The 14,103-nt window shown below is 35.8% G+C and overlaps 1 protein-coding gene and 1 pseudogene across 19 annotated transcripts in view; both read right to left on the reverse strand.

Annotated features, from left to right (window-relative positions):
* The window catches only part of CDC42BPA (CDC42 binding protein kinase alpha), a 313,445-nt gene that overhangs the window by 264,727 nt on the left and 34,615 nt on the right, over positions 1-14,103 (reverse strand). The gene's annotated exons all lie outside the window — the stretch shown is intronic.
* LOC129458779 (ubiquitin-like modifier-activating enzyme 5) lies at positions 4,791-7,397 on the reverse strand (annotated as a pseudogene).

The raw sequence follows: 14,103 nt of genomic DNA on the forward strand, positions 1-14,103 counted from the left end.
AAGACTTTATATTCATAATAACAATTGAAAAAGATATAATAATCACTACACTACTGCCCTTGACAAAAATCAAGGACATATAAGGGACTAATCAGATCTGTTGCACTGGTAGATAAATGACATGCTATTCTGAATAGACGCTATCAGTGATATTTCACAAAGTACTACATCATCTAATGATAACAATACCTTGACTTTCTTCAGTGCTATATACTTAAATGACTTCACTTGCAGCACACACTTTCTGAGGTATCTGCCACACCGCCTCGCTCCCTTTTTTCTGAAAATCTCCCCCTCAGTTCTCAGGGGTGGGCCAAGTGCATATTGTGAGGCCCCATTTAACTGGCCAGTGTTAACTGAACCAATATGGAAACCTGACCTAAGCTGGGGGACAAGTAATTTAAAACCTAACTTAGAGTCAGTCTCTGCAGATGATTACAAGAATTAACATACCAACTCAGCAAGTGTTGAGGCAAACATCCTACTATGATGCTAAAAGCAAAAGAGAAAATCAGTTCCACATAATGAAAGAGAAAAACAAAGCAGATGCATAGAGAAAGGCAAAGACAATGAGTAAAGGAAGTGTTCCGATAGCTTCCTTATTCCCAGTGTTCTGGCGATTCCTGACATTTGATTGCATCCCTGCCTTGTATTCCCCGAACAACCCTGAATCTTACGCTAAATACTTTGGTTTTCAGCTCACAACTAGACACGGTTAGCTTCCAAACTAATACATAATTTAGTTATCATAAAATCTATGAGGTACATATTATTAACCCTCATTAATACTATAAGACCCAAACATAGTAGGTGACTTGCCAGCCTAAACTTGACTTCTAAGTCACAGTACTACTATGACACAGCTAGCTCAGAGAAGGACACACCAACTTTGAAGTAATAGCTTAGAAGTAATAGTTTTATGTAAATTATGACAACTTGTCCAAACTCCAAGAATGTGATATAAAAATAAATAAAATAGAATCCTTTAATCATTGTCTTAATGTACTCTATTTTTAAAAGTACTTCTTGGAAAAAAAAAACTGATTTGGTACTAAGGACAAACTTTCTGTGTGATAATAATAATCTTAGCAGGCATTATTTTATTGGGAGCCATCTAAGCCAAGTACCATACCAAGAACTTCCCATTTTATAGAAAAAAAAAAAAGGTTTAGAAAGATTATATAAATTCCTGAATATTACAACCTAGTAAGTGGCAAAGACAGGATTAAAACTCGGATCTATCAGGCTCCAAAAGCCTTTCCAATATAACAAGTTGCCTCTTTATTCCCAAAAGGTTTGAAATAAACACAGATGCTGAAATAAAGAGATTCAAAAATGAAATAATTCTAAGTTAAAAAAGATCTCTGAAACTGAAAAGAACAAAGTATGTTTCTATGTGAGTTCCTAAAACACTCCCTGGGGTTCATTGTATACTGTTTAATGAACAGATAAATGAATAATTCTAGAAGAAAAAGAACTCAAAGTTCCAATACAAAATGCCTGGTATACCTTGCAAGGTACATCCTTTCTCCCTAGTCTGTGTAGCCCAAGATTCAACAACAGAGTCTCCTTCAATTCTCCCATCCAACCTCCTTCCTCCCTACAACTACTGGCCAGGTGGTAGGAACACAGATTGCAAGCCACTAGTGATAGCTACCATGGTGTAGTAAAGAAAGTGTCCAATAGAAAGAGAGAGTGGAAAGGCAGAGGCAAAAGTGAGAAGAAAAGATGAGAAATAAAGACAGAGTCTGAAGGAGTAAGATAAGGCCTGGAAGAGAACAGAGAGTGCTGGAGCAAGAGATTTTAACCTTCCCTTCACCCATTATCTTCCTTCTTCTCTTTCTTCTCGAATTTCTCCAGTGGGTTTCCATTCTACCATTCTTCCTTTCCCTTGTCTGCAATAGAATAACATAAGAATCTGGAACCAACAGTAGGGCAGGGAAAGAGAATAATCCATGCAAAAGGGAGACTAGAAGAGAATAGGGAAGAATGAGAAAAGAGTAGTTAATAAAGCCATGTTAAAACTGTTATCAATTATGCCAGGCACTGTGTCTAAATTCTGTAATACTGTGACTATACATTAATGAGTTAAAATATACAAAGAACAAAGTTACAGGTAGTATATTCCTGAGACTTTTTACAATCACAGACACATGAAGGTAAAAACAGTATTATTCACCTTTAAGCACCAGTATCTTTCATATTAAAATTTTTTAACAGAATAATTGAGTTTTTCTTTTTTCTTTTTTTTTTTTTTGAGACAGAGTTTCGCTCTGTTGCCCAGGCTGGAGTGCAATGGTGTGATCTTAGCTCACTGCAACCTCCGCCTCCAGGATTCAAGCAATTCTCATGCCTCAGCCTCTTAAGTAGCTGGAATTACAGGAGTGTGCCACCATGCCCAGCTAATTTTTGTATTTTTAGTAGAGATGGGGTTTCACCATGCTGGCCAGGCTGGTCTTGAACTCCTGACCTCAGGTGATCTGCCTGCCTTGGCCTCCCAAAATGGTGGGGTTACAAGCCTAAGCCACCGCACCTAGCCTGAGTTATTATTAAACAAAGTTTCAAAACAGTCCTCGTGCATATATGGGCTTGACAACACAGTAAGCAGTAACACAGACCCACACATACACAAAAACACATAGAAATGCTGAATAAAACAGACAATCATGAGAAATTTTAAATATACAATCAAACTAATGAAGGAGAGAAGAAAGGAAGAGAAATCCCCAAGAATTAGAAATAAAGAAAAATAATCAAAACTTTAAACACAGGAATAGATGCTGCAAAAGCAAAAGTCCTGGACACAGGCCCTAACAGGTGGATCCACAAGGAACGATGGTATCGCTGGTGGCTTAACAGAGGTGGAGGACTGGAATGATTACCTCTCATTAAAACCAGGACCCTTTCTCCATGTCAGGGAATAATAAAAATTCTGATTCTTGTCCAGTGAAGCAACCTAGAGTGTTGGCAGGGGGGCAGCATAAGAGGAAAACATGAGGGTTTGGAGTCTGAATCCATACTGCCCATGTAGTAAAGAAATCCTTTGCCAAGAAATTAATATTAAATCTAGTTCCTATCCCACAGAAGTGAAAGCATTCAGAGGGAATAGAGCTCATCCCAGAAAAATCTACCCCAGTCAAAAGTGAGCTCACAATTAAAAAAAAAAAAAAAAACTAAATGAGGAAATAGAACACCAAAATGGGGAAAGTTGGCAATCAAAACAAATGGGAAGATTAGTACCCTCAAGAACTCAACAGAATAATACAATCTGAAAAATACCATAAAGTGGGTAACAATGATTCAAGAGATAGAAGAAATACAAATGATAATGAAAGAACAGAGATTTGAAAATTAACCAAGTAAAACAAGAAATGAAAAATACTGCCACTGAAATGAAATGATATATTAACATGTGCATATAGGACAAAATAATGAATTTTTAAGTCACCGATTTACTTCTCTATGCTGTTTTAAGCACTCAAACTTTTTAAAAAAAATACTCTGAAGCAATAATTGAAAAACAGGGGAAAGTACAGAGAAAGAATCATACACTCCTTCAAGAATACAGTTTAAGGCTATGAATTCCTCCCAAGAAAAAGCACATTTACCTCCAATTTTATATATCATGTAAAATGTTGCTAGATGTCTCATAAACTTTGACTAAGAAATAATGTTCTAAAGGATACTAAGAATATAGCCATGTATTCTGGCACTTATTAAGTATAAATTTAAACCAAATTATATACAATCACAGAAAATATCACTGGTTAAAAAATCGGCCTTTTAAGTCATAGGATATCCTGAGAATGTTATTTTCACATCCGCAATCCCAGCATCAATAAACTCTACCTCCTATGACACACTAGAGGAACAATAAGGAATTAAGATACGGTGTTCTAATTACTAGGTGAACTATAAATATACTACACAGATTTTAAAATACAACTCACCTAAACATTAACACATTCCCATTACTGCAATAAACTTGCAACTTTAATCACAAAGAGTTAATGAAGGTAACAAAGCAGCTACAGATTTTTAACAATTTTCACGAAATCACTTTTGGCTGGGTGCGGTGGCTCATGCCTGTAATCCTAGCACCTTGTGAGGCAGGGGTGTGCAGATCACTTGAGGTCAGGAGTTCAAGACCAGCCTGGCTAACATGGTGAAACCCCGTCTCTACTAAAAATACAAAAATTAGCCAGGCGTGGTGGCACACGCCTGTAATCCCAGCTACTTGGGAGGCTGAGGCAAAAGAATCACTAGAACCTGGAAGGAGAGGCTGCAGAGGGCCAAGATCGTGCCACTGCACTCCAGCCTGGATGACAGAGCAGGACTCTGTCTCAAACAAACAAAAATCACTTTCTCACACAGAAAAGCTAAAATATTGTAGTTTATATAATATAGTAGTTTATATAACAATTTTTTAATGGTTACACCTGCAAGGTATTTATTAGCCTCCAAACAATTGGAAATTTATTTCAACCAAGGTTCTCTTAAATCTTCAGTATCTGTGTGTAACTCCAGAGAAAGTTAATTTATATCAATTTACAGTGTAGTGATCATGATCAGGGAAAATGATACTCTTCCACTGACTACCAGTCATTGCAGAGGCAATTTAGAACTTTTCTTTTACGCCCACTGTACAAGACAAGGCAAACCTTGCTGACATCTCACTACTTTGAGAATCAATTTTTTTTTTTTTTTTTTGAGATGGAGTCTCACTCTGCACCCAGGCTGCAGTGCAATGGCATGATCTTTGCTCACTGCAGTCTCCGCCTTCCGGGTTCAAGTGATTCTCCTGCCTCAGCCTTCCGAGTAGCTGGGATTACAGGCGCCCGCCACCATGCCCGGCTAATTTTTGTATTTTTAGTAGAGACGGGGTTTCACCATGTTGGCCAGGCTGGTCTCGAACTCCTGACCTCAGGTGATCCACCCACCTCAGCCTCTCAAAGTGCCGGGACTACAGGCATGAACCACCATGCCCAGCCAAGAATCAAATGTAAATGAAGTATCCAGGAGTGGCCTAAAGAATGAGCATAATCTGGATGGATCTTAGTCTAAATTTATGCCCTGCTCTTTAGTAAAGTATAGTAACTCCAGATATATGTTTCATAGATGCAGTAACTTCTATTCTTTGGTCAGTGCAGAATATAATTTATACTTCCTGAAAGCAACTTTGTCTATTCATGAAGATAGCTGCTTTTTATTTGCCTGTGTCTTATTTTGAATATATAATCCACAGGTTTACAGACTTTTGCAATGAATACATTTCAACTTGTATTTCATCAGCAAACACTTGAGAGGATGTTATTTCACAGGCTATTTTAAATTCATTGTTGGTCAAGTTAGTAGTAGTGGGCGATTTTCTTATAGAAAGCAATCCCAAACATAATGAGCAGATGCTTGTGGGCTCTAATCAATAAGCTATATGCCTTGTCCTTCTCCCTATATCTGAGGATCATGTACTGCTTTATTGTCCATGTCCCTCAGGCAACAGACACAAGGGATTACTGAAAAGAAAAAGATTCCAGGATCAGATTTGTCATTCTCCAACTCCAAAAGGCCAAAACATTTCAATCGCTATGTTTTCAAGAAGATTTATATCCTACAATATCCTTTGAGGTTTTCTTACTAGAATGAAACATACATTTTAGGAGAGTTAATGATTTAGTTGGAGTGGGGAGAAACAAGCAAGTCACGGGATTTTCAAAAAGTATAACAATTCAGTTAAGAGTATACATTAATTAATGTTGCCCTAAGTTTTATCAGTTTTTAAAATTTTTTAATTTCAAGGGAAGAGGCTTTAACATGAGAAATAAAATATATGCCAGTCCATTATCTACATATTCTTCATCTTGGCCATGAGGTCTTCCAAGCTTTACAGAATCTTCCACTGTTACCTCAGTGACAGAATCTTCTTGCTTTTTTGGAATTGTGTATGCCACTGTAATTCCTTCAGGTAAGTCTAGAACTGGACCTGAAGAATTTTCCTTTTTTTTTTTTACTTTAAGTTTTAGGGTACATGTGCACAACGTGCAGGTTACACATGTATACATGTGCCATGTTGGTGTGCTGCACCCAGTAACTCATCATTTAACATTAGGTATATCTCCAAATACTATCCCTCCCCCCTCCCCCCACCCCACAACAGGCCCCGGTGTGTGATGTTCCCCTTCCTGTGTCCATGTGTTCTCATTGTTCAATTCCCACCTATGAGTGAGAACATGCGGTGTTTGGTTTTTTGTCCGTGCGATAGTTTGCTGAGAATGATGGTTTCCAGCTTCATCCATGTCCCTACAAAGGACATGGACTCATCATTTTTTATGGCTGCATAGTATTCCATGGTGTATATGTGCCACATTTTCTTAATCCAGTCTATCATTGTTGGACATTTGGGTTGGTTCCACGTCTTTGCTATTGTGAATAGTGCCGCAATAAACATATGTGTGCATGTGTCTTTATAGCAGCATGATTTATTGAAACCTCAGATACCAGCTCAATACCTCACTTGGTATATTCATGGATTGTCTCTTCATCTTCTTGTACAACCTCGTTTGGGCAGTGCTGCTACCTTTTTCTTATATTCTTTCTGCAATTTCTGTCATCACACTGAGGATTTGGCTTCATGGATGTAGTAAGAAAAAAATCCTGCATTGCATTGTATCCAAGGTAAAACTAACAGTACCAAAATTTAACAGAAACTTTAACATGTTGTGTACTAAGATCCTAGCAACCACTTCCATAGTGGTAGGAAGACCGGCTGCACAAACACCAAAGCATGCTAAAAGTGCACACTTTGGCATCTGTCAACCTTGAGATGTTAGTTTGATTGCCGCTTAGTAGCTGTGAGACCTTGAGAAGTTATTTAAACACAAAAGGCTTCGTTTCCCTACCTGTACAGGTACCTATACCTTATAACCTTCACAGGGTCACAAGGATTTAATAAAACAATTTATGAAAAGTAGTAAGTACAGTACATGGGACATAGAAAAGTTTCAAAAATTAGGCCGGGCACGGTGGCTTATGCCTGTAATCCCAGCACTTTGGGAGGCCAAGGCGGGCGGAATTGTGGCATGCAACTGTAATCCCAGCTCCTCGGGAGGCTGAGGCAGGAATATCGCTCGAATCCAGGAGGTGGAGGTTGCAGTGAGCCGAGATCACGCCACTGCACTCCAGCCTGGCGACGACAGAGGGAGACTCAGTTTAAAAAAAAAAAAAGATTCAAAAATTATTAACTGATATTATAATTAGAACCTCCCATCTATTTGAACTTGGGTATATTATCCTCTAGACCCTAGTTTCTCCTTCTCTCTGAAACTAGAAATTCTAATACATAATTGTAAAAATAAAACATTTTTAAATGAATGTTTTTCTTCTAAGGAATGTATTTTTAAAAACTGATGGTCCAAAGAAGGTCCTCCTTTGAACTCTAACACTTATAAGCATTCAGGAGACAAGAAAATGCCTAATAATATCCCAATAAAAATGGCATCTCTTAAACAGAGAAAGAAAAAAAAAACCCAAGAATTCAGGGGATTAAGTCCGCTTTGTTCACTATTTTAAACCTTGTTACTTTGTAAGTCACTTAAACAAATGAATATCATGTGTGGCAGACTGCCTAGTTACCTAACAACTAATCTTCCCTTCTTCCTCATTGACAGACCCTATTTCTGGGTAGTGGCAATTTGTTTTACCCCAGATGATGAATTATAATTGGTATATGCCAGTATAACTGGTATAAGCCCTTTCCCCTTTTCCATTGTTTGGTCAGGCATCTGTGTGAAACTTGCTTTATATTATTTTGACCAGTAATAGAAAGGGCCTGATAGCTTCCAGGAAGGGTCTTTTCCCTAATGAGTAAGAACAAGGAGAAAGCCCTTTCTTGAATGCTCTCTCTCTACTCTATATATTACTACGATGATATGCTCTTTTAGGAGCTGTCTTGCAACCATGAAAGGAAAAACAGAAGAGCTTCAGAGACCTGGCAATCTAATACTCTGACAATGCTGAGCCAGAGAACCAACCCTGGGATTGCCTGCCTCAAGACTTCTTATTTAGTAATAAATGTTCTTGTGTTTTCGATCACTGTTAGTTGTATTCTGTTATGGCCAAGCAAATGCTCTTAAAAAATATTAAGCATGAAGTCAAAATATAATTCTATCCAGTGAAAGATAATCTTACCTGGAAATTTTGCCAAGTTTATCACTAGTCTATAACTTATCTGTGCATCTGTAAATTGAAACTACATGTGTTTGTGGCACTTTTTCTCAATTAGGCTATCAGAATAGGACTCATAATCTTCAGATTAACTCCATTTAACAAGCTTGACATTTTATGTTTTGCATACCAACTTGTCCAAGACACACAACAAACTATGAAGATAGGTAGCATTACTAGCTTCGTTTTAAATGAGAAAACAAAATAATTTAAGTTATGGGACCAAAATAGTCCATTTATTTACAATTTTAAACTAATTTCTGACAATTTTGTTGGCCGTTAAATACTCAAATAAATGCAGGAACTGGGATTTACAACCAGACCAGCTAGCATACAGTCTTTAGCATGAGATCAGAAAGAGCAGGAAAATGTTGGTTTAAAGTTGTTGGGGAAGGCATAAAGAAGTAAAACTTTAAATGTCTATAGAAGGGTATTACAAGATTAGGAAAGAAAAGTTAGTCACTCTAATATATCATAAAAAGTTTGGTCCTACTAAGAAAATGCTTAATTTATGCATTTTTATAACAAAATAGATTTTGTTTATATAAGCTCCTTCAGCCAAGAATTTGCATTTAGTGTTGAATGATAATTTATGAATGAAATCCCTACTATATGCAATTTAGTTCTAATCTGTTACTAAAATATATAACAGAATACACAATTCTACAAAATAAAATCACTTTAGGAATCCAATGATCTCTTAAAGCTTAGATAAGATCATCTACTAGAAGACCTGTGAGAGGGGAAGAAATAGTATTACGATATTTTAATGTTTTAGGAATGTTTGCTGGCCCTTAAGCATTTAAAAAATGTACAACCTAATCTGTATCATGTCATGTATGGAACTCACATAGATGTTATCAGATAAAAGGTGACAGATGCCTGTTAATGAATATCTATACCTATCAGACAGGCGATTCTCCAGGTGTATTAGTCTGTTTTCACACTTCTATAAAGATACTACCCGAGACTGGGTAATTTATAAACAAAAGAGGTTTAATTGACTTACAGTTCCACATGGCTGGGGAGGCTTCAGAAAACTTACAATCATGGCAGAAAGTGAAAGGGAAGCAAGCACCTTCTTCACAAGGCAGCAGGAGAGCAAGCAAGGGCAATGTCACTTTTAAAACCATCAGATCTTGTGAGAACTCCCTATCACAAGAACAGCATGGGGGAAATTGGCCCCATGACCCAATCACCTCCCACCAGGTCCCTCCCTCAATACGCGGGGGTAACAATTCAAAATGAGATTTGGCGGGGGGACACAGAGCCAAACCATATCACCAGACAAAAGACATGGCAGAAAGAATCTTGGACCATTCATACTAGTAGCATGTATTGTACACCTACCATGTCCCAGGCACTGGAGCTAGTATTGATTACCTAATCAAGTATTTTAAAATGGCAAAATTGCAGATAAAATGTAATCTCTGAAAAGTTACACTTTTTTTAAGTTTGCCTTAAAAGAAAGCCTAATGTGGTATCTGATCGAAGTTAACAACTGTTTCTGAAGTTCAGGTGCAAAAGGAAATGCAGAATAATCATGAAAAATGTTTAAAACACAGGTTTTTTATTGGAACACAGCCCCATCCATTTGTTTATGTATTGTTTTCATTTGCTTTCATGACATAAGGGCTGAGTTGAATACTTGGCACAGAGACGGTGCAGCTCACAAAGCCAAAAGTATTTATTGTAGCCTTTACAGAAAAAGTTTGCCAATTCTGTTTTAGTCAGTTTCTTTTCCAATACCAGACTCTATTTTTACTATAATTTATTAGTTTTGATATCTGGTAGGGAAAGATAGACCCTACCCCCACCAGGGTGTATATAAATAAAATAAAATAAAATAAAATAAAACAAAATAAAATAGTGTGATATGGGGAAAGAGACAGACATACCCAATACACATTTATATGTGTATTTTGCATGTGTATGTATATATGTATACTTTTTTCTGTGTATATATATAGTGTATATATAGTGTATATATATAGTGTATATATATAGTGTATATATATAGTGTATATATAGTGTATATATATATAGTATATAGTGTGTATATATAGTGTGTATATATGTATATATATAGTGTGTATATATGTGTATATATATAGTGTGTGTGTGTGTATATATATATATATATATATAAAATGTGTGTAAATATATATACACTTTTTTTTTTAAAGACAGGGTCTTGCTCTGTCATTCAGGCTGGAGGGTACTGGCATGATCCTGGTTCACTGCAGCCTCAACCTCCTGCGCTGAAACAATCCACCCACTTCAGCCTCCCAAGTAGCTGGGACTACAGGCACATGCCACTACGCCTGGCTAATTTTTGTATTTTTTGTAGAGACAGAGTTTTGCCATATTGCCCAGGCTGGTCTCAAACTCCTGGGCTCAAGCAATCCATCTACTTTGGCCTCCCAAAGTGCTGGGATTACAGGCATGAGCCACTGTGCTCAGCCCATATTTATATTTTTATTTAAAAAAAAGTCTGGTATTAGAAAAGAGACTAATTCAGGGGTTGGCAAACTTTTTCTGTAAAGGCCACAGTAAATATTTTAGGCTTTGTGAGCTCTTTAGTCTCTGTGCCAACTATTCAACTCAGCCTTTGTATAATCAAAACAAAAACAGTATGTAAACAAATAGGTGGGGCTATGTTCCAATAAATCTGTATTTACAAAAACAAGGCAGTAAGCCAGATTTGTCCTGTGTGTCAGTCTGCTGACCCCTGAACCAATAGAACAATGAAGCAGAAATGGGCTCAGATATAGGTATTTTAAATGAGCGGGAGAAAGATGAATTATTTGGAAAAAAAACTTTAATTCATAGCTCACACAACTCAAAAAATAATGCCATAATTAGAGAAACAATTTTTTAAAATCTATAGTAATACTAGGAAAATATAATGGAGCATATTCACATAATCTTGAAATGGAAAAAGCTGTTTTAGCAACACAAAGCCTTATAGCCAGAAGTATTAATAACAAAAAGAAGATTTATCTATATAAAAACTTAAGTCTCCTGTAAGGTAAAAGATAACATGAATAAAGTTTAAGAAAAATAAAACAACGTTGGAAAAATATATTTGTAACAAATATTTACATAACAAAAAATTAAAATTAACACATAGAACATACAGACTTTACAAATCACTAAATATTAATATTAGAAAAATAGGCACTGGCAATTAAAAAAAAAAAGAAAACTATATGGAAAATGTCTAACATCTGGAAGTAAATCAGAGATTTTTATACTAATGTAACAAGTATCAATTATTGACCATGGGATAGGCAAAAAAGACTGATAATATTCTGTTCCTAGGAAACAAGGACTCTCATATCCCAATGTTAGAAGTTTAAACTGGTATCCTTTGTGGGGGAAGAAATATTATATTGCAGCAACTAAATATTTTAAATGTACATTCCTTTTGCCCAAAAACTCCACTTCTGAGCGTATGTATAAGCCCTGAAATACTGTATGTTAGAATGAAAAACTGGAAACTACCTAGGAAATACTGAAATGGTATATAAATTATGAGATATCCATGCCACGAAACACTATACCCACATATATCCATACCATGAAACATATGCAGCAAATAAAATGAAGTAGACCGACATGAATTAATAGAAGCATCTCTAATGCATACTGTTAAATGAAACAAGCAGTCACATAATCAATGTTAATTATGCTGTGTATGTAAATTAATGAAAAAGTTGTACACATTTGTTTATGTACATAAATACTTAAGTAAACGCATAGGAAAAGGGTCTAAAAGGATACATGTCAAACAATTAAGCAAAGAATCAGAAGTAATTTCTGTGCAAAAGAATGGAAATAAGGAATAGGAAAGACGGCACCCTCACTTTTATTTCTGAAAGCAGAGAACCACCTGATTAAAAATATGGCATATGGGGTCAAACCTGAGTTCAAGTCTAGATGCTTGTCACTTAGCTACATGAACTCATACTAGTTACTTATTTTTTCTAAACCTCACTTGTAAAATGGCGATAATAGTAGAACCTAAGTCATGAGTTGTTTGAATTTTATTTTGTGGAAAAAATATGTAACATAAAACATGCCATTTTAACTATTGTTAAGTGTACATCAGTAGCTTTAGTTACATTCGTAATGTTGTACAAACATTACCACTATTTCTAAAACTTCATCACCCCACACAGAACTCTGTAAACATTACGCAATAATTCCCCATCCCCTCCCCCACCCACCACCACATCCCATGTCTGGTAACCACTAATCTACATTCTGTCTCTATGGAATTTGCCTTTTCTACATACTGCGTATAAGTAGAACCATGTATGTCTGGCTTCTGTCACTAGGCATGTTTTCAAGGTTCAGTGATGTTGCACAGCATGTGTCAGACATTCACTCTTCTTATGGCTAAATAATACTCCACTGTATGCTTACACCACATTCATTTTATCCAACTACAAGTTAATGACGACTTGGGGTGTTTACATTTTTTGGCTATTGTGAGTGGCTATTACATGCCAGTGCTATGAAACTGGCATGTAAGTACCTATTTGAGTCCCTCAATGGGTTAAAAATGGGTTTTTAATTAAATAAGAGTATATAATACTTACTGTGATATCTGGTGCATAAAATGGCTCAATAAATATTCATTATACTGTTTTTTACATAAACATATATTCATGTACAGCTTGTGTATTTTCTTTTAAATAATTATGCCTAAATCAGAGCAAGATCTAATGGTGAGCTAATGACACAGCTAAAGAAAGTACGTGGCCAGGAGGCAGATACTATCAGTAGAGAATATCTGTGAGTGAGAAACTTAGGTAGCAGGAATACGTTAAACACTGGGCAAAAATATTAATCCACTTGGCACATCATTCCCATCATGCTATCAGAACTTAAATTCACTAAAGTAGCTATCCTTATTCCAGTTTCATTCTTCAAGTAAACGTCTGATGAAATTTTTCCTGTAGAAAAAAAAAAAAGCAGTAGGGAGAATGATACAAATGACTCTGATGGCTGATACATTCTTTATTGGAAATTCCTAACTGGCATTCTAGTTCATCTACTTTGCCTCCTATAAATAAGACTACTGAATACACTTGTATCCCTGATTCTGATCAATAAGGCTGAAATTAAGAGCTTAGTAAATTCACCCAAAAAAAGTCTTCATTATTCATTTAACTCTTCATGTATTTAACTCTTTACTGTGCATCTATTCAATACCAGATATTGTACTAGAAATGGGAAACATTCTAGGTAGTTACCTAGTCAATCTTCCCGTGGCAACAATTTAGTCTCATTACATGCCTTCTTTCAAGCATCCTCAGTTATTACACCATTAATAATGTATAAATCAACAACTGGTTCACCATAAATTTTACATAATAGCCTCTTAGAAGATAAATTACAAAGAAAGAAAAAATAAATATAGGTACTAAGTAAATGTATTTCTATCCAGCTGGTAAGAACACTATTATAAATTAATGTTTTAACTATTTCATATGTTTAAAATATGACAAAAGTGAAAAGCAAAGTTTGGCCACTTTATCTTTTTAAAAGTTCTTCCAAATTAGATTTTGGAAAAAGAGAGAGAGTGTAAAGATAATTGTAAGGTCACCTATAAGAATAAATGTAGAAAAGCCAAGAAAACATTTAAAAAGAAATATTAAGGTCCTTACCCTACTGCTCTTAAAGAGTGTTCTAAAATTATCAGTTCAAATATAGACAATCTAAAAAATAACCTACATATACCACAGATACATCAGAATTGGATATTTTTATGTTCTTTGGATGGGGAAGAAGTTTTCTAATCAGAATGCCAAAAGAAAAACCCTAAAGGAAAAGATTTAACTAAATAAAAGATACAGTTTTATTATGTACTAA

This window comes from Symphalangus syndactylus, chromosome 19 (assembly GCF_028878055.3).
Source record: "Symphalangus syndactylus isolate Jambi chromosome 19, NHGRI_mSymSyn1-v2.1_pri, whole genome shotgun sequence".
Lineage (NCBI taxonomy): Eukaryota > Metazoa > Chordata > Mammalia > Primates > Hylobatidae > Symphalangus > Symphalangus syndactylus.